Genomic DNA, 21,608 nt, shown 5'->3' with positions numbered 1-21,608 from the left:
CTTTGTTACTTTATGTGCTGTAAGTCGTTTCAGCTTTATCGTAGATCAAACTTCTGTAACTTTGGCCGAGATTATAAAAAGATGCACAGATATCTACATCATCTATAGCTAAATTAACTAGATACATAATAAAAATATATTTTTATAGATATTTATTTGATATTATGTAAATATTATTGTATTCTGTTAGGCCAGGGTTTTATTAGAGTTTAATAGGCATTAAATATGATGTGCGCACCGTATTGATAGAGAGATGCTGAAAGTTTTATGGGAGTAGAAAGAGTTTTACGTGGATGAAACTCTTTTGCATTGTTTGCACAATATAGATATGTTGAAAACTGGGACATAAAACATCCATTAAGACTGGCCTTATGAACTTAAAATTAGATCAATTTAGTTTAGAACAAAGCTAAAACTGTTAGTTTGATCTCCAACGATTGGTTGAACGGCCAATCAGACCCCCTTAACCGCGTCCTGATCGGGGACGCTTAACCGACCACTGGTCGGCGGGCCTCTGTCACACAATGCTATAAGTAAAGAGAAAAGTGGGGGGCCAGGGCACGCGAGACGAGGTTCGACGCCGTCACTGGCCCACCGAAGTAACCCTAGAAGGCCCCTCCGATCATGGGCAGCGCTGCAAGTGACGGGAAGCCCCGTCGACACCGCCCCGTCCTCTAGACTCCACCGTGCCTACGCTACTACGACACCGACGGCCAAGTCGATGCGGCGCCATGGCCGCAACTAACCTAGGGCGAGGTACATGACCAAGTTTTCCCATCTAAGTCAAGTTTATCCCCTGATTTATGATTTTAGAGGTACTATGATTCGACAATGGTACCAGAGCTAGGTTCTCTAATGTGTAGATCTAGATAGGAAAAGTAGCAATTTAGAAGGAGATGAGAAAGATCCAATTCGGATCGAAGCCGAGGGTTTGATCCGGTTTGGATTAAAACTCTAACCCAAATCGGGGAAGAAACAGAGATGCAAGAGGGATCAAACCCGAACCCTAACCCTAAGACCTAACCCTAGCAGCAAAGACAGAAGGGGGAGGAGCCTACCTGGGTTTTTCCTCGCAGCCGTCACCCTTCTCTGACGAACTCAGGCGGCTGCCACTGCTCTCTGCTCTCCGTCGCAGGGCTAAGAGAGCAAGGGGAGGGAGACAGAATGACCTAGGGTTCGGGGGAGACGACACCGCGCGGAGTTTTTGTTCGCCCAAGATCACCACGTGGCCGTCAGATGAAAATAGACGGCGCAGATCAACCGGGCCAAGTTTAAGCCTAGGTGAGCGCGTGCACTGGGCCTCTTTGCTATCCCAGGCCCAGGTTGCGACCTGGGAGGCGCTGCGGGTGCGCACGTAGTTGGGCTAGGCCATTTTGTCGGTTGGGCCAAAGGAGCAGTACTGAATGGAGTCCATTTCCTCTTTTCTATTTTTTTTCTTTTTTCTAGTAAATTGTATTTTCCTTGAAAATGATTAATGGCTCAAAGGAAAATTTAGTAAAGAGAATTTTCCTATAGGTAAAATTCACAAATTATATCTAAGTTTCCGCTGCAAAGTTTAAAGTTAATTATCTTCTAATTAAATTCAAACCAACGGGAGAATTTAATTTGAAGAGTAGTTATATTTAGTAAATCATAATTATGCTTATCCTCTAGTTAAATTGGAACCAACAGAAAAATTGAATTAGAAGAGTAGTCCGTTTTTGTTTAAGTAAGATTATGGTATTGTCATTTTCTAACCAACGTTGATGATGACAATATTATAATGAATTTAAGTTTAAAGTTTAAATAAGAGTATGGTATTGTCATTTTCTGATCAACGTTGATGATGATAATATTATAATGAATTTAAGTTTGAAGTTTAAATCTTTGAAAAATTTTACACCAACGTGGTGAATTTTTTAAAGAGTAGATAAGGACAAAGAAATGCTCCTAAACTAAAAGAATGTATTTCATTTTTAAGTTTTCGCTGCAATAATGTTAATTATCTTCTAATTAAATTTGAACCAATGTGAGAATTTAATTTTGAAGAGTAGTTATATGGGTTTCAAGTTAATTTATGAGTTTTATGCATTAATTCTATTTTCTGCCCAGCAGTGATGTAGAATTGATGTAGAAACATATTGTATGTTTTATTTTAACCGACGAGATTACTCGACTGTATGTCAACGGGCTACAATGCTGGGGTATATGAATAAAAAGGCTTGAGTCAAGCCAGTTCATGACAATTTTTTGTTAGTTTACTATTTTTCTGATTAAATTAGAACCAACGAGAAGATTTAATTAAAAAATAAAGTATAAGTGAAGTTTTAGTTGCCATGACTAAGTTTTCGTATAGATATATCCCGCATGGGGAGAAGTTTTGGCATAGTATTTATGCTAGTCAATCCTGCATGGCAGGAGAAGTTTTATGATGATTCACATGTTTTGTATCCCGTATAACGAGAGAAGTTTGGGTAGCTCTTATGTTGTCCTAGTATTGACCTTAGCACAATAGAAATGCATCGTCATGGTCAATACTAACCAAAAGATAAGAAAAGATGCAAGTGTGACTTGCGAAAGCACTCCTAATGAAAGACCTCGTTGAGTTCTCGAAGTGAAATAAGGAAAGTGTATTCCTATACGAATCAAGAAATAACTATGTTCGCATGACATAATCATGTGAATGAAGTAAGTTATATGTGTCTCCTCGTTCACAGGTTTTCTTAATGGTTCTCGAAATATGGCACGAACTTCGAAATTATGGCAGTAAAGTTCGTGCCATATTTCGAGGGGGAGAATATTAAGATTAATTAAGAAAAATACTCTTCATTAAGAGTGAGATAAAGATTAATTAAGAAAGATACTCTTCATTAAGAGTGAGATAAAGATTAATTAAGATGTATGCGACCGTCGGAGGAGTACAACGGTCATAACAATGATACCCCCAAGCAGAGAAATAGCTACATTCCTTGATCTTTTAAAGTTCCAACAGAAAAATAGCATAGTCAGCGTCAAAGCTGTTAAGGTGGTGCTTAAAGCGCCATATGAGGTTTTAACAGATTAAACATAAAATAAAAAATTTGAAGATACACTATCTTTAGAAAAGATGGGAAGATCTAGAGGAGCATGGTATGTAGAGGTATGTAGAGACCTAAGACTTAAAGAGAAAAGAGACTGTGTGTCCACTCCAGTGACTCGGGAGCAACAAGTTTCTCAATACATGTTGATGTTGTATGACCAAAACAACACATGTTGTTAGCTCTTCGAAGAAGATGAATAATATAAATAAGGATCTTGTTACACAGAAGCCTATAGAATTAATTGTCTCTTAGCAATGAAGAGCAACAACAGCCCCATATAAAAAGTGCCAGTAGCTAAGGCCCCAAAAGGTCTCAAAGAATTAGTAAACTAGTTTTTTAATGACTATGAAGTCTATGTTAGTAAAGAAATTCAAATGAAGGATGATCCCACCTCATTTGAAGAAGCCATGAGAAACGTTTACTCGTTTAAATGGCAAGAAGATATGGAAGTTGAAATGAATTCGATGAATATCAATGATGTTTTGGGACTTAGAAGAAATTCCTAATGGAGCTAAAACAGTAGGCTATTAATGGGTCTACAAGACAAAATGTGACTCCAAAGAGAATATAGAAAGATAGAAAGCACGACTTGTAGCAATATGCTTTACGCAAAGAAAAATGAATAAATTACAATGAGAGTTTTCTCTCTAGTCTTATGCAAGGATTCTTTTAGAATCATAATGGTGTTCATGGCATATTACGATTTAGAAATACATCAGATGGATGTAAAGATGGCATTCCTCAATGGGGATTTATATGAAAATATTTACATGGCATAACCTAAAAGGTTTTTGTCATGGAAGAAAAGAACATAAGGGATGCCGCCTGTAAAAATCCATTTATGAATTAAAAGTAAGTCGCTAGATAGTAGTATTTGAAGTTGATGAAACAATAAGAAAGTTTAGGTTTTAAAGAAAATAAGAAGGACAATATCGTTATGCGAAGATCAAGAATGGAAAATTCATTTTCCACACCCTGTGAATAGATGACATTATACTCACTAGTAGTGATGTTAATCTGTCGTCGGAGAAGAAGTTTTGTCCTCAAGTTTCAATGTGAATGATCTGGGTGAAGCGTCGTTAGTTCTAGAAATCGAAATTCACCGAGATAGAAGAAAATAGGGCATTAGGACTATCGCAAAGACATACTTAGAAAAAATTCTAGAGAAATAAAGTATGCATGCGAGTAAACCTACGCCTGCTCCTACAGTCAAGGGTAATAGATTTAGGAACTTTAAGTGTTTCAGAAACCGATATGAGATCAATCAAATGAATATGGTTCCATATGCTTCAGTTGTTGGAAGCTTGATGAGTGTACAAGTACAAGTAAGAACTTACCCTAACGTAGTTTACGTATTCGGGATATTTTGGCAGAAGTCCAGTCTAGATATAGATCACTGGAATAAAGTTAAGAATGTCTTGCAATTTTGCAAAATATTATAGGCCTCATACTGAGTAAAAAAGAATAAGTACTCTCAAATAGTTGAGGGTACAAATGTTAAGTCTTGGCGAGATGTGTAGTGAAATCCACAGTAGTTGCTAATACTCGTAGTTGGAGTATTATTATGGAAAAGCTGTAAAGAAACAGTTGTGGTGTCATCAGTGATGCATACCATAGTATAGCTTGATATGAGGCTTAAAGAACAGGCAAAAAGAGGTTAAGGGAATCTATACCCGGATTTAACAATGGTAGACAACAACAATAACCATTTTAACTAAGTTAACTCCTAAAATAATAAGTCAAGTGTGCTGCCAAAGATATTGACACTAAGGTATATGTTGTAAAGGAGAAAATCCAGAATTATTTTGAAAACATTGAGCACATAAGTACCGAGTAAGTACTTGCGGATCCGCTTACCAAAGCTAGGCACCTAGTGCATTCAGAGAACACACAGTCGACATAGGTTTATGGGAAAGCCTATGATTTCTGGATACTAAGGGTCTAGTTGAGTATCTGTTTCAAAATAAAGAGATGTATTATAGCTGTTAAATCTAATGGCAACAGACCATGACGATGAGGCACGCTCTATGCACTGATTTGTGATGGAATGGGAACAAAATAAAGTAAGTACGTTAAGTTTAAGTCATAAGGTGAGATCAAGGGGGAGAATGTTAGTTTAATCTCCAACGATTGGCTCAACGGCCAATCAGACCCCCTTGACCACATCTTGATCGGGAACGCTTAACCAACCACTGGTCGACGGGCCCCTGTCACACAGCGCTATAAGTAAAGAGAAAGGTGGGGGCCAGGGCACGCGAGACGAGGTTCAACGCCGCCACTGACCCACCGAAGTAACCCTAGAAGGCCCCTTCGATCATGGGCAGTGCTGCAAGTGACGGGAAGCCCCGCCGGCACCGCCTCGTCCTTTGGACTCCACCGCGCCTACGCTACTACGACACCGGCGGCCAAGTCGCTGCGGCGCCATGGCCGCAACTGACCTAGGGCGAGGTACATGACCAAGTTTTCCCATCTAAGTCAAGTTTATCCCATGATCTACGATTTTAGAGGTACTATGATTCAACAAAAACAACTTAAGATCGTGCATCGAAAGAAACTAATCGAAAGATAAACCTTGACCTGTTCTTGTTTACGAACATGCCATATATATACACCGGTTAATAATAAAAAGGATACATGAAGGGTGGGATAAAGCATACCTCTAGCAATCACGGAGAGGAGAGTTAAAATACTCTTGGATCCATCTACTTGCTCTAAACTAGAGCTCTCTTCGGTCGCTCGTAAAGTTGTTTGAGCCGATTTGTTCGAATAATTTATTAGAAGAGAAAAATACTATAATAGCTTGTAAATCGGCTTATAATGACGGGCGAACGCTCTTTAGATCGTGTGGTGTGCACCGGCGCAGGGGGTGTCAGGGGAGGGCGTATAAACGCGACAGGGCAGGGGTATAATCGGAATTAGAGAGGAGGATCAAAATTCGTGGCCGACCTGACGGGGCGGCGAAGCTCTCCGAATATTCCCTTCCCGCCACTGGAATTATCCCTCGCGTGCCGTGCGGGTCTTCCGCTTGCCACCCGCCGCGTCGCGCGTGGCCCGTCCGTCCGTCCCCACGCGCGCGGCCACAGCACGGGCCACACGAGAGCACACGACTCGGCTCCGCTGCGCCTGCGCCTGCGCCGCTCTGTCGCTTCCCGTTCCCGCGGGGAGGTGGGCCCCACGTCGTCAGCCCACGTCAATGGTCGTGGGCCCCGCTTCGCAACTGTCCCGATCCTCTGTGCCGCGCGTGTCTGTACGTCTGCGGCGGCGCTGCGACGCCGCCCCCAGCCCACAAGTTTGAGGGATCTCTTCATGTCCGCCGGGTATATTCTGGGAATAGTCCGTGCGAGATGCGTTCAACCATTCAAAATCAATAATTGGCTCCATAGCCCATGCTTTCAAGTTAACTATACAGAGTATACATTTAAAAAATCTATTTGTACACTTCTCCTGCCTCCGATAAGAGCGTGTTTAGTTGCATGCCGCAGCTCGCCACTCAAAAAAAAAAAACTCGGCGGCTTTGGTCTATGCTTGTTTGCCGTGTACCCATTGCCCACCATAGCTATCGTTTTGCTATGTGGCGTGTGGCGACCATTTCTTATGCCACAGCCGTGACGCCGCCAAACCTACGGCATGGCGAGCCATGGCAGGCAACCAAACAAGTTCTAAATGTTTTGGGTACTAATACTAGCAAAGGGTGCAAAAGGGACGCTAAAAAATTCTCTACTACGTTCTTGGCCAAATATTTTTGAGACATTTTAAAAACCTAAATTTCCCCTTGCAAAGTCAACTTGATGCGAATTTGGTGCCCGACGATCGTAAGCAAAGATGTACTCCCTGTCCCAAAATAAATGCAAGATTTCTAAGATAGACGAGTACTCTTAAGAAATGATCTACTTAGATCCCTCTGTCCTTAAAAAAGAGTTGCTATGGGATTCGTGTTGATCAATATTTCTTAAGTTTAACAAAGTTTATAGAAAAATTTAATAATATTTGTATCTCCAAATAAGTTTAAATAAAAATATATTCAAAGATTTATCTAATAATACTAATTATGCATTATAAATATCAATACATTTTACATGTATTTAGTCGAAGTTAGAAGTGTTTGACTTCTCGGCAAGCTAGAATGACACTCTTTTAGAGATAGAGGGAGTATGCGTGTGGGCATCTTGATAAAGAAATAAAGAAAACCATGCAATCTAATGCGTTGACAATTGATCAACCACTTAGCTAAACCAGCAGCTACAACTCCTTAGCAAGTTATTGTGAATGAATATTGCTGAACAGAGCCTCTTTGGTTCTGCTTATAATCAGATTCGGAGTTAAGAAAAACAAGAATCCTACTAAAACGTGTCGAATAATTTTGCTTTTTTCTAATTGCTGCTTCTCAAAACTTTAAACTAGCAAAATCGAGAATGAAAAAATCCTCATAGTACAAAGATATCAGCCTGTTCGTTTCGGCTGATACGATCGTGGATTATAAGCCAGAAGTACTGCTGGCTGGTTTGATGTGAGAGAAAAATACTGTTCCAGCTTATAATTCACGATCGTATAAGCCGAAACGAACAGGCTGTATAAAGGTTGTTTATGGCGGAACATTTCACTTATGTTGATTGAAGTCTCTAAATTAGCATGGACGAGAGCATCCTTGGCTAAATAATTATTTTTATGGTAAGATGTTCTCGTCGGCAACATAAATATACAGCCTAGTCTTTCAGAAATGTTCTTAAAAATAATGCATGTATATTGCGTAAGGAAGAGGTGAGGCGTAGGTGTGCAATACAGCGAGAGCAGACCATATCGTCGGATGGGGAAGGACGGCAAGGCGCAAGTGCGCAACAATAGTGGGAGCAGGCCATCATCGGCGTATGGGTGATAGGACAAGGAGCCGATCAGAGGGGTGAATAGTCGTATGTAAAATTTAGTCGCATCGACTAATCAAAACAAATGTATAATTAAATTAATTGATCTAACCTCGACTATACCCCTCTATGTTCACGATCACCTTACAAAGATCCTAGATAAGCAACTAAAATCTAGTTGGCAAGGTAAAACCGCCTCTATAAATGATTATCAAAACGAACCACCTGTATCGATGGTTTCCAAAACGAGCCGCCTCTACAAATTAATTTGTAGGACGAATCTAAATTCATACACCCCTACAAATTGATTTCTAGAGGCGTTGGATCTAGAGCCGCATCTAAAAATAGGCGCCGAACGGTAAAATTACATCGTAAAATTTGATTTTTTCAAACAACCTCAGATGAAGAAATTATAAAAAACAGAAATTATAGATCTCAAAAAGTTATCGAACTTTGTATTTGACAACTTTTTCATTTTAAATCATCTATCCCACGTAAATTACGTTCGTTTGAATTTCTCACATTTAAAATTTAAAAATTTCAAATGACCTCGGATGGAGAAATAACCAAAACAAGAGTTGTAAATCTTGAAAAGCTAAATAACTTTGTACTTGACAAGTTTTTTATTTAAAATCATCTATCAAACAAAAATTACGTAAGAATTTCCTCACGTTTGAAATTTGTATTTTCAAACGACCTTGGATTGAGAAATGATCAAAACAAAAGTTGTCGATCTATAAAAATTAAATAACTTTATGGTTGACAAATTTTTCATTTGAAATCATCTATCCCTGAAAATTACGTTCGAATTTCGCACATTTTCAAATGACCTCGGATAGAGAAATGACCAAAACAAAAGTTGTAGATCTCGAAGAGTTATAAAAGTATGTAGTTGATAACTTTTTCATTTAAATTTCTTCAGGATCTCAAATACTCATTTTAAAATCATCGAGATAAAATGATGAGGACGAAAATGTTAAATGAATACAATGACTTGTAGGTGGAGTGGTTAGGAGAGGAACACATAAGGACTACGAAGGTCAAGGTTTTGAGCACGGGTGGTCGCATAGTGCGTGCTTTCGTGAGAAAAATCGATCGCGACTCCACACGCGTTGGCTGACTCATAAACCTGGCTGAAACAAACCAACCAACGTGCTGGTAACGGGTATCTGTATCTCTCACACATGGTGGCCAAAGCAGAAGACGCCGAAAAAGATAGGTGGCGTACCGAGGCGGAGGCGCAACAGACACAGCGACGTGTTTCCCGACGTGCATACCGGATATGGCGTGTGCGCCTCATCTTCTTGGCTTTCGCCGGTCGCCGCTGGCTGCTGCTTCGAACAAAGCTGTACTACTGGCTACAGTACTACGGATCGGGGTTGGATTTTGCCCGGCGCTAGCTAGACAGACAGTGAGACAGCCACCCAGTAGACAGGGACGGACAGAGGCACGGAGCCATGGTTTTAAGGGCCTGTTTACATTGAAGTAGGCTAAAATTTAGCGGGCTAAAATCAGCGGCTAAACTTTAATCACTTCTATTTGGTTTGGTGAACTAAAAAAAAGATTAAAAGAGGTCTTTTAATCCCTTTTAGTCAGGATGTTTGATCCAAAGTGATTAAAAAGTAAGACAACTTTGGCTCCCATTTAGCAACTTTGACCGACTAGTTGGCTAAATGATATTTAGTCCTATTTAGTCATGGCGTTTAGATAAAAACTAACTAAATGAGACTAAAATTAGTCAGCTAAACTTTAGCAGCCCAATCTAAACACCCCCTAGAGCCGTTTGGCAGCGTTTTCCAAAACAATTTCCAAAATAGTTTCTCACAGTTTCTTCAATGCAACATAGATGCATCCATCCTCAATTTTCTCGACCTTCTCATGCTTGCTAGCTGCAGAGAAGATCTTGGTACAAAATGCTTCATACATACCTTACACTACTTAAAAAAGGATTTGTAGCAACGCTCCTCTTTTTAGGGTACAAATAGTGCCTAAACAAGCTGTCTCTATAAATCTATTTGTAGGGGGTGTTGGTGTTATCAGCCATCTCTATAAATTGTTTGATTTCTAGGGGCGGCTGGATATAGAGCCACCCCTATAAATAGATATCGAATAGTAAAAATTAAGCACTAAGAAATAACAAAAAAAAGTTGTAGATCTCGAAAAGTTATGAAACTTTGTTGTTTATAACTTTTTCATTTGAAATCATTTTCTGCTTCAAAATGTTGTTCGAAATTCAATTTTAAAATTGTTGAAGAACATTTAGTTCTCTTTTTAATTTCTAGCTAAAACTTGTAACTAGTCTTTTTCCCTCATACTAACGTCAAATTTGATGATTTTTTTTTTAATTTTTTCTAAAATCATGCTTTATCAATTTACTGTGTTCTTACAGCTATTATTGTGTCCATCTTTTTATATGACTGTGTTTTATCTATTTGAATTTGAATTTTAAAAAATGACAACTTCAAACGTTATTTTGAAACATTAAATGGTTTCAGCTGAAAAAATCATGAATATAAAATTTATAGAACTCATCAAGATCTACAACTTTTATTTTGGTCATTTTTTCATCCGACAAAGTGTTAGTCACATTGTTCCCAAAATTTATATAAGAGGAATATATAAAATTTGTGAACAATGTTACTACCACCGTATCGGATGACGAAATGACCAAAATAAAAGTTATAGACCTCAAAAAGTTATAAAATTTTGTAGTTGATAACTTTTTTATTTGAATTCATTTTGTTAAGGAAAACTATATTTGAATTTCTCAAATTTGAATTTTAAAATTTTCAAACAACCTCGGATGGAGAAACAACCAAAATGAAAGTTGTAGATCCCAAAAAGCTATACAACTTTGTAGTTGATAACTTTTTCATTTGAAATCATCTTGTGAAAACTACGTTTGAATTTATAAAAAATTAAAATTTGAATTTTTTAAACAACTTCGGATGGACAAACAACAAAAATGAAAGTTGTAGATCTCGAAAAGTTATGAGACTTTGTAGTTAACAACTTTTTGATTTGAAATCATCTTGTCAAGGAAAACTATGTTTGAATTTATTAAATTTGAAATTCACATTTTGTAAACGACCTTGGATGGAGAAACTATCAAAATGAAAGTTGTAGATCTCGAAAAGTTATTAAACTTTGTAGTTGACAACTTTTCTATTTAAATTCGTTTAGAGTCTCAAACAATCAATTTAAACTCGGTTTAGCATAATATGTGGGGGGGAAATAAGTTATAAACACAAGTGAGTGATAGGTGGAGTGGTTCGATGAAGGAATGCGCGAGCCCGAGGTTGTGGGTTCGAAACTCGGTGGCTACGAAGCACGTAATTTTTGCACGAAAAAATGCACGACTTGCAGGCGCACGATGTGTGGCTGATCGGTGGGGGCCTGCCCGGAATAATTTTTTTGTTATTTTTTTTGCTATTTTGTTTTGCGCCTGGAATCGAGATTTCTAGAAAATGATTTGTAGGGGCAGCTCCAGCCACCCCTGCAAATCTTGAGCCTCCCCTAAAAAGACCATTTGTAGGGGGCGGCTGGCCAACCGCCCCTACAAATCAGGGATGTATAGCAAACCCTTCATAGGGGCAGCTAGTAAAACTGCTATTGACGGGAGTTAATGTTTATCACAAATCATTAATACACCTTTCATAAATGACTAAAATGGATCACCAACATAGACTTAGGGGTTTTAACTGACAATTTCCACGGGTTTTGGTGAATCTGTGTTTTTTGCAAGATTTAATCAGAAAACAGCTAAGGAGGACCTATTCGTCAAAGGAATTCAAGCTTATCCGCGACGGTACCTACGTGGAAAGGCTCTAGAGGATACTCCACTGAAGCAGGGCCTGAGCCACTGCCATGTGGTGCTAGCTGGCCCCACCTCTTGATCGGCCCGCCTGTGAGCCCCTACTATCAGTCTCCCGTTGCTATGTCAGTTCTCCACCACCTCTAGGATCACATCTACGCCGTTCTTTTAAGTCGGTTTGATCCGAGGATCTACGATGCTTGAAGGGCCCTATATGTACCTGCCGTACCCTCCTCCAGAGAAGCCATGCATTGGATCCTAGGAGCCTGAAGGCCAGAAACCCTAATTCATATTTCCACCAGGATTAGAGCTAGCAATCAAGAGAAGATTAATCCTCAATAGAATCTAGTCTTGTATTAGAGATAGAGAGATAGAGTGAGAGGAAAGAGTTTTAGAGGAGTTCTGGCCTGTCGGTGCTCTCCCTACGGCTTGTACCCTACCAGAATAAAGTTCTTTTTAGGCTTGCTTATGAGATTCTCTGGTAATCAACTTCTAATTGAAGTAAGCATCTTATTCATATTATTCTTCAGGTTTGCAACTCTTTTTGAATACTTTAATCTTGTAGCTCCTGGGTTAAAGTAGTATTCGTAGTGTAAGCGTGATGCTTCGACTCAGTTACTCGGAGATGTACCCTACTTTTCGGATCGGTGGTAGCTCACGAGGGTGACTCTTATAGCCTCGTTGAATCCTTTATAGTCCACCTCCGGTTAATAGGCCTAGCAGGACCTTTTTGCTATAGGAAACATACTCTGCTTGTATTTTCTTTAGTAATATCCCCTGAATTGAACAATAGAAGACAAAGCTTACTGAAGTTAGAACTAGAAGACATTTGTGATCTCCTTTACACTCCTATTATCTAGCCTTGATTTTGAAGTTGGGTTAAGTTAGATTTAGTTTTTCTCACACACGTTTTCTTGAGTTCGATATAAAACTGGGATACTTCCGGTGAAGTGCTACATCGGTATAATATCTGTGCGCTTGTGGATTATTATGTGTGTGTTAATTTATACCAATAAGCATTTCTGACACCGTTGCCGGGAAAACGGTTGCTGAGTTAATTTTGAACCTAGCTTATCCTTGTATCATTATTCTTTTATCTTTTTATTCTTTTCTTTTTTCCATGGATCTAGCATCCACCCCTATCTATCAATACATCACACTTACGAGCGCACGCCTAGAGTCACTAGAATCCTCAAAGCCTATCCTTACATTTGGTTATGAGCTGCGCCCTTGTTTAATCAACATGGTTCGGGATCAATCCTTTTTGGGCAAAGATGATGAAAATCCTTATTCTCACCTAAATGAGTTTGAGCAGACCTGTGCATGCCTACACATTGTGGGCATGTGAAAGCCCTAGTTTGGTTTTTGGTGAACTGATAAAACCCTAAATACTAACATAGTTTATCAAAGTGATCATGAGATAGGTAGCACTATTCCAAGTGTAGAGCAAATGGTGAAGATCATGATGATGGTGTGACCATAGTGATGATCAAGTGCTTGGACTTGAAAAGAAGAAAGAGAAAAACAAAAAGCTCAAGACAAAGGTGAAACATGATAGAAGCTTTTTTGTTTGATGATCGAGACACTTAGTGAGTGTGATCATATTTAGGATCAATAGTCGTACTATTAAGAGGGGTGAAACTCATATCGAAATGCGATTATCAAAGTGCCACTAGATGCTCTAAATCATTGCATATGCATTTAGATTCTAGTGAGTGCTAACACCCTTGAAAATATTTATGAAAATATGCTAACACACGTGCACAAAGTGATACACTTGGTGGTTGGCACATTTGAGCAAGGGTGGAGAAGTTGGTGAAGTGAAGGATGTGATTGTCACTGTAAAATAGTGACTGAACACAGGTCACGAAGTGACCGGATGCTCAAGCGGGTGAGTTCGGTCCCTGCTGATGTACGCTGACGCAACATGGAGGAGCTTACCAGAGAGGACCGGACGCTGAGCGTGTCAGGTCATGTTGGACCGAACGTGTCAGGTCATGGTTTTGCCTCTCTGGAACCTCTCTAAATTCGACCTAATGCTGCACAGTGACGATGAGCTGCACGTCCGGTCATAGGGTGAAGGCTTGGGCACGCGCGGCTAAAGTGAGCATCGGTGCATCCGGTCTTGGACTGTGGTGCGTCCAGTCGTTCTTTAACACGGCGCAAGGAAGCAAATTGACCGTTGAAATCATACGTGCGAGATTGAACGTAGGGGACACATGGACAGCGATCGCTGACCAGACGCTGGGGCTGGTGCGTCCGGTTGATCTGACCGGCGCGTCCGGTTGCCTTGAGTTGGGTTGCAGTGAGAGCCCAACGGCTCTATTTCAAGGGAGTCTCTATTTAAGCCCCATGGCTGGCTCAAGCTCACTCCATTAGCCATTTGCATTGATATAGCAACCTTATGAGCTTAGCTAAAGCCCTCTCACTCATCTCCATCATTGATTCATCATCTTTATGAGATTGAGAGTGAATCCAAGTGCATTGCTTGAGTGATTGCATCTAGAGGCATCTGGTATTCATGTTTTGCTGCGGATTTTGCTTGTTACTCTTGGTGGTTGCCGCCACCTAGATGGCTTGGTGCAGCGAGTATCGTCGAGCGAAGGAAGGTGCTTGTCTCTGACTCTAATCGAGGTGATTATGAGGGGTTCTTGACCTTTCTCCGGCAGAGAGCCAAAATGTACTCTAGTGGATTGCTCGTAGCTTGTGTGATCCCGATCTTGTGTTGGTTGTGCGGCACCCTATTGAGGGTTTGGCGTGTGAACCTCTAAGTGAGTGTATCGCCATAACGGGGAGTAGCTTGCCGGCAATCAAGTGAACCTCGGTGAAAAATCATTGTGTCACCTCTTGTCACCGGGACTCTATTGTAATTGATTGGCTTCATCTTGTGATTGGCACACCTCTCTACATGGTGGTTCAAATGTTATGTGCTTTTGGAAATTCTAAAGAAAAAAAATCTAGAGATAGAATGGGATATGAAAAATCCAAATAAAAGAGCTTGTGACTACATATTTAGAAAATTTAAAAAAAAGTTTTAGCTCGACGAAAATAGAGAAATATCCAAAAATAAAAAATTTCCAAAACATTCTAATTCATGTATAAGCATGTTGGTGTTGCGTATTCGTGTTACTTGCGTATTACATATTTTGTTGTGAATTTAAAGGAAAGCATGTTCACATATAAATTAGAATGTTTTGTGATTTTTTAGATTTTAGACTTTTTTTGTGGTTTAAAACATTAATGAGTATCTACCGAGTTTTTGTAACTAAAAAAGGACAAACCCGTCTTTAAAACCATTCTAAACCAGGGTAGGGGTAATTTGAATGGTTTTAAAATTCAGGGAGTAAAATCAGACTACGACGTCAATTCAGTCGGTAGAATAGACTTTTTCCACCAGTATATTACCCCTACCCTGTAAGTCGTTTCAGCTTTGGCTGTGTTCGCTGGTCTGGAAAACCAGACCAGCCGGCTGCTTCTTCTCACAGGTGCACTGTTCATCAACAAGTCGCTACAGTATTTCTCTCTCATACAACCAGCCAGTTTCAGCCAAGTTTTATACCAGCGAACGGGGCCTTTATGTGCTGTAAGTCGTTTCAGCTTTATCGTAGATCAAACTTCTGTAACTTTGGCCGAGATTATAAAAAGTTGCACACATATCTACATCATCTATAGCTAAATTAACTAGATATTTATTTGATATTATGTAAATATTACTGTATTCTGTTAGGCTAGTCTCAATGGGGTTTTATTAGAGTTTAATAGGCATTAAATATGCTGATGATAAAGAGAGATGCTGAAAAATTTATAGGAGTAGAGAGAGTTTTACGTGGATGAAACTTTTTTGCATTGTTTGCACAATATAGATATGTTCAAAACTGGGACATAAAACATCCATTGAGACTGGCCTTATGAACTTAAAATTAGATAAATTTAGTTTAGAACAAAGCTAAAACAACTTAAGATTGTGCATCGAAAGAAACTAATCGAAAGATAAACCTTGCGACCTGTTCTTGTTTACGAACATGCCATATATATACACCGATTAATAATTAAAAGGATACAAGAAGGGTGGGATAAAGCATACCTCTAGCAATCACGGAGAGGAGAGTTAAAACACTCTTGATCCATCTACTTCTCCAAACTAGCGCTCTCTTTGGCCGCTTGTAAAATCGTTTGTGCTGATTTATACGCCTGATTTGTTATAAAAGAAAAATACTGTACCATAACTTATAAGCCGACTTATAATGACACCTGAAAGCTTCGTAGATTGTATGCAGGTGTGCACCGGCGCAGGGGGTCAGGCGGCAAGGCGTATAAACGCGACAGGGCAGGGGTATAATCGGAATTAGAGAGGAGGATCAAAATTCGTGGCCGACCCGACGGGGCGGCGAAGCTCTCCGAATATTCCCTTCCCGCCACTGGAATTATCCCTCGCGTGCCGTGCGGGTCTTCCGCTTGCCACCCGCCGCGTCGCGCGTGGCCCGTCCGTCCGTCCCCACGCGCGCGGCCACAGCACGGGCCACACGAGAGCACACGACTCGGCTCCGCTGCGCCTGCGCCTGCGCCGCTCGGTCGCTTCCCGTTCCCGCGGGGAGGTGGGCCCCACGTCGTCAGTCCACGTCAATGGTCGTGGGCCCCGCTTCGCAACTGTCCCGATCCTTTGTGCCGCGCGTGTCTGTACGTCTGCGGCGGCGCTGCGACGCCGCCCCCAGCCCACAAGTTTGAGGGATCTCTTCATGTCCGCCGGGTATATTCTGGGAATAGTCCGTGCGAGATGCGTTCAACCATTCAAAATCAATAATTGGCTCCATAGCCCATGCTTTCAAGTTAACTATACAGAGTATACATTTAAAAAATCTATTTGTACACTTCTCCTGCCTCCGATAAGAGCGTGTTTAGTTGCATGCCGCAACTCGCCACTCAAAAAAAAAAAAACTCGGCGGCTTTGGTCTATGCTTGTTTGCCGTGTACCCATTGCCCGCCATAGCTATCGTTTTGCTATGTGGCGTGTGGCGACCATTTCTTATGCCACAGCCGTGACGCCGCCAAACCTATGGCGTGGCGAGCCATGGCAGGCAACCAAACAAGTTCTAAATGTTTTGGGTACTAATACTAGCAAAGGGTGCAAAAGGGACGCTAAAAAATTCTCTACTACGTTCTTGGCCAAATATTTTTGAGACATTTTAAAAACCTAAATTTCCCCTTGCAAAGTCAACTTGATGCGAATTTGGTGCCCGACGGTCGTAAGCAAAGATGTACTCCCTGTCCCAAAATAAATGCAAGATTTCTAAGATAGACGAGTACTCTTAAGAAATGATCTACTTAGATCCCTCTGTCCTTAAAAAAGAGTTGCTATGGGATTCGTGTTGATCAATATTTCTTAAGTTTAACAAAGTTTATAGAAAAATTTAATAATATTTGTATCTCCAAATAAGTTTAAATAAAAATATATTCAAAGATTTATCTAATAATACTAATTATGCATTATAAATATCAATACATTTTACATGTATTTAGTCGAAGTTAGAAGTGTTTGACTTCTCGGCAAGCTAGAATGACACTCTTTTAGAGATAGAGGGAGTATGCGTGTGGGCATCTTGATAAAGAAATAAAGAAAACCATGCAATCTAATGCGTTGACAATTGATCAACCACTTAGCTAAACCAGCAGCTACAACTCCTTAGCAAGTTATTGTGAATGAATATTGCTGAACAGAGCCTCTTTGGTTCTGCTTATAATCAGATTCGGAGTTAAGAAAAACAAGAATCCTACTAAAACGTGTCGAATAGTTTTGCTTTTTCTAATTGCTGCTTCTCAAAACTTTAAACTAGCAAAATCGAGAATGAAAAAATCCCCATAGTACAAAGATATCAGCCTGTTCGTTTCGGCTGATACGATCGTGGATTATAAGCCAGAAGTACTGCTGGCTGGTTTGATGTGAGAGAAAAATACTGTTCCAGCTTATAATTCACGATCGTATAAGCCGAAACGAACAGGCTGTATAAAGGTTGTTTATGGCGGAACATTTCACTTATGTTGATTGAAGTCTCTAAATTAGCATGGACGAGAGCATCCTTGGCTAAATAATTATTTTTATGGTAAGATGTTCTCGTCGGCAACATAAATATACAGCCTAGTCTTTCAGAAATGTTCTTAAAAATAATGCATGTATATTACGTAAGGAAGAGGGTGAGGCGTAGGTGTGCAATAACAGCGAGAGCAGGCCATATCGTCGCATGGGGAAGGACGGCAAGGCGCAAGTGCGCAACAATAGTGGGAGCAGGCCATCATCATAGTGGAAGCAGGCCATCATCGGCGTATGGATGATAGAAAAGGAGCCGATCAGAGGGGTGAATAGTCATATGTAAAATTTAGTTGCGGCGCCTAATCAAAACAAATGCATAATTAAATTAATTGATCTAACCTCGACTATACCCCTCTATGTTCACAATCATCTTACAAAGACCCTAGATAAGCAACTAAAATCTAGTTGGCAAGGTAAAACCGCCTCTATAAATGATTTTCGAAACGAACCGCCTGTATAGATGGTTTCCAAAACGAGCCGCCTCTACAAATTAATTTGTAGGGCGAATCTAAATTCATACACCCCTACAAATTGATTTCTAGAGGCGTTGGATCTAGAGCCGCATCTAAAAATAGGCGCCGAATAGTAAAATTACATCGTAAAATTTGAATTTTTCAAACAACCTTAGACGAAGAAATTATAAAAACAAAAATTATAGATCTCAAAAAGTTATTGAACTTTGTATTTGATAATTTTTCCATTTTAAATCATCTATCCAACGTAAATTACGTTTGTTTGAATTTCTCACATTTAAAATTTAAAATTTTCAAATGACCTCGGATGGAGAAATAACCAAAACAAGAGTTGTAAATCTCGAAAAGCTAAATAACTTTGTACTTGACAAGTTTTTTATTTAAAATCATCTATCCAAGAAAAATTACGTAAGAATTTCCTCACGTTTGAAATTTGTATTTTCAAACGACCTCGGATTGAGAAATGACCAAAACAAAAGTTGTCGATCTATAAAAATTAAATAACTTTATGGTTGATAAATTTTTCATTTGAAATCGTCTATCCCTGAAAATTACGTTTGAATTTCGCATATTTTTAAATGACCTCGGATGGAGAAATAACCAAAACAAAAGTTGTAGATCTCGAAAAGTTATAAAAGTATGTAGTTGATAACTTTTTCATTTAAATTTCTTCAGGATCTTAAAGACTCATTTTAAAATCGTCGAGATAAAATGATGAGGACGAAAATGTCAAATGAACACAATGACTTTTAGGTGGAGTGGTTAGGAGAGAAACACACAAGAACTACGAAGGTCAAGGTTTTGAGCACAGGTGGCCACATAGTGCGCGTTTTAACGAGAAAAATCGACCGCGACTCCACACGCGTGGCTGCCTGGTTGATGTCTCCCAGGATTAAGAAAATTATTTTTTCTTACTATTTTAGGTCTAGATTTATGTTTAAATCGTTGATTCGTAGAGAATGATAGGTAGGGACCGAGGCATCCCTACTAACCATCTACCAGCCGCCCTTTGAGATAAGTTACCTGAAGAAGATCTGATGAATGGATAAACGGTATTTTACACACGACGAGCCCAGGGTCATCCGAAGATCGCGAGTCATCGAGATCGAAGCCCGATGTATCCGGACCAAGATTTGCACGTACTCCCATGCATTTGGTACCAAGAAAATCATGTGGTGGCAGTACAATCACTGCTTGCATGCTATGCTAGCCAGGAGTGTGGAAGCAGTACAATAGTGGGATTAATTTATTTACCCTAATAATCGCCATAAATAAATAACAAATTCATATACTGAGGAGTACAGTACCTGTTTAATCTGTGCAAGCTAAAGGTTCGCGTGAATTTTTCGAGCCGGTTTGCTGGTTGATTTTTAGGCTGACCCGACTGATGCTAATTCATTATGAGAGAAAAATATTGTTGATTGACTGATAAACCCTGAGCGAAACCAACCGGCTAACCAACGTAACGGGTATCTGTATCTCTCACACATGGTGGCCAAAGCAGAAGACGCCGAAAAAGATAGGTGGCGTACCGAGGCGGAGGCGCAACAGACACAGCGACGTGTTTCCCGACGTGCATACCGGATATGGCGTGTGCGCCTCATCTTCTTGGCTTTCGCCGGTCGCCGCTGGCTGCTGCTTCGAACAAAGCTGTACTACTGGCTACAGTACTACGGATCGGGGTTGGATTTTGCCCGGCGGTAGCTAGACAGACAGTGAGACAGCCACCCGGTAGACAGGGACGGACAGAGGCACGGAGCCATGGTTTTAAGGGCCTGTTTACATTGAAGTAGGCTAAAGTTTAGCCAGCTAAAATCAGCTGCAAAACTTTAGTCACTCTTATTTAGTTTGGTGAACTAAAAAAAACTAAAAAAGGTCTTTTAATCTCTTTTAGTCAGAATGTTTGATCTAAAGTGACTAAAAGGTAAGACAGCTTGGGCTCCCATTTAGCAACCTTTGACTGACTAGTTGGTTAAATGACATTTAGTCCTATTTAGTCATGGCGTTTAGATAAAAAGTAACTAAATGAGACTAAAATTAGCCAGCTAAACTTTAGCAGCCCAATCAAAACACCCCCTAGAGCCGTTTGGCAACGTTTTCCAAAACAATTTCCAAAATAGTTTCTCACAGTTTCTTCAATGCAACATAGCTGCATCCATCCTCAATTTTCTCGACCTTCTCATGCTTGCTAGCTGCAGAGAAGATCTTGGTACAAAGTGCTTCACACATACCTTACACTACTTAAAAAAGGATTTGTAGCAACGCTCCCCTTTTTAGGGTACAAATGGTGTCCAAACAAGCTGTCCCTAAAAATCTATTTATAGGGGTGTTGGTGTTATCGGCCGTCTCTATAAATTGTTTGATTTCTTGGGGCGGCTGGATATAGAGCCACCCCTACAAATAGATGCCGAATAGTAAAAATTAAGCGCTAAAATTTGAATTTTTTAAATGACCTCAGATGGAGAAATAACCAAAAAAAAGTTGTAGATCTCGAAAAGTTATGAAACTTTGCTGTTTACAACCTTTTCATTTGAAATCATTTCCTGCTTCAAAATGCTGTTCGAAATTCAATTTTAAAATTGTTGAAGAACATTTATTTCTCTTTTTAATTTCTAGTTAAAACTTATAACTAGTCTTTTTTCCTCGTACTAACTTTAAATTTGATGATTTTTTTATTTTTTTTTTCTAAAATCATGCTCTATCAATTTACTGTATTCTTACTAGGGATGAAAACGGATCGGATACGAACGGATATCACTCATATTATATTTGTTTTCATATTTTTGTTCGGATTCGGATTCGGACACGGATAGTGTTCGGATACATATACGAATACGGATTGACTCGGTTACGGATATGAATAATGAGTATCGAATACGGTATGAATCGGATTCAGAGAAGGTCGGATACAAATATCTATTCGGATATTGAGTAAAAGCAGCATATATATAGTTCATTTTTTCATTTGAGAAAGTTTGAACAAAATATAGTTCAAATTTCACAAGTGTGTGACATGGTTTTAGAAAGTCTATATGAGATTCAAGAATTTGTGACTAGTGTTTGATAAAACTTTCTCAAATGGGAAAATGAGCTATGTAACAATTGTAGATCTTGCTGAGATGATCAAACTTGGTATTCAGAGTTTTTTCATCTGAGGTCATTTAGTGTCTCATTTGAGCAAGTTTGACCAAGTCAAATTTGGTCAAATGAAAAAACAACACTTTGACTCTAGTATTATGAACTCTAAATGACTTTAAATTGAAAAGTTTTGAATACCAAGTTTGTTTAACTCCTCAAGATCTACAATTGTTGTTTTGG

This window comes from Miscanthus floridulus, chromosome 13 (genome assembly GCF_019320115.1).
Source record: "Miscanthus floridulus cultivar M001 chromosome 13, ASM1932011v1, whole genome shotgun sequence".
Taxonomy (NCBI): domain Eukaryota; kingdom Viridiplantae; phylum Streptophyta; class Magnoliopsida; order Poales; family Poaceae; genus Miscanthus; species Miscanthus floridulus.
This window is presented reverse-complemented; position numbering follows the sequence as displayed.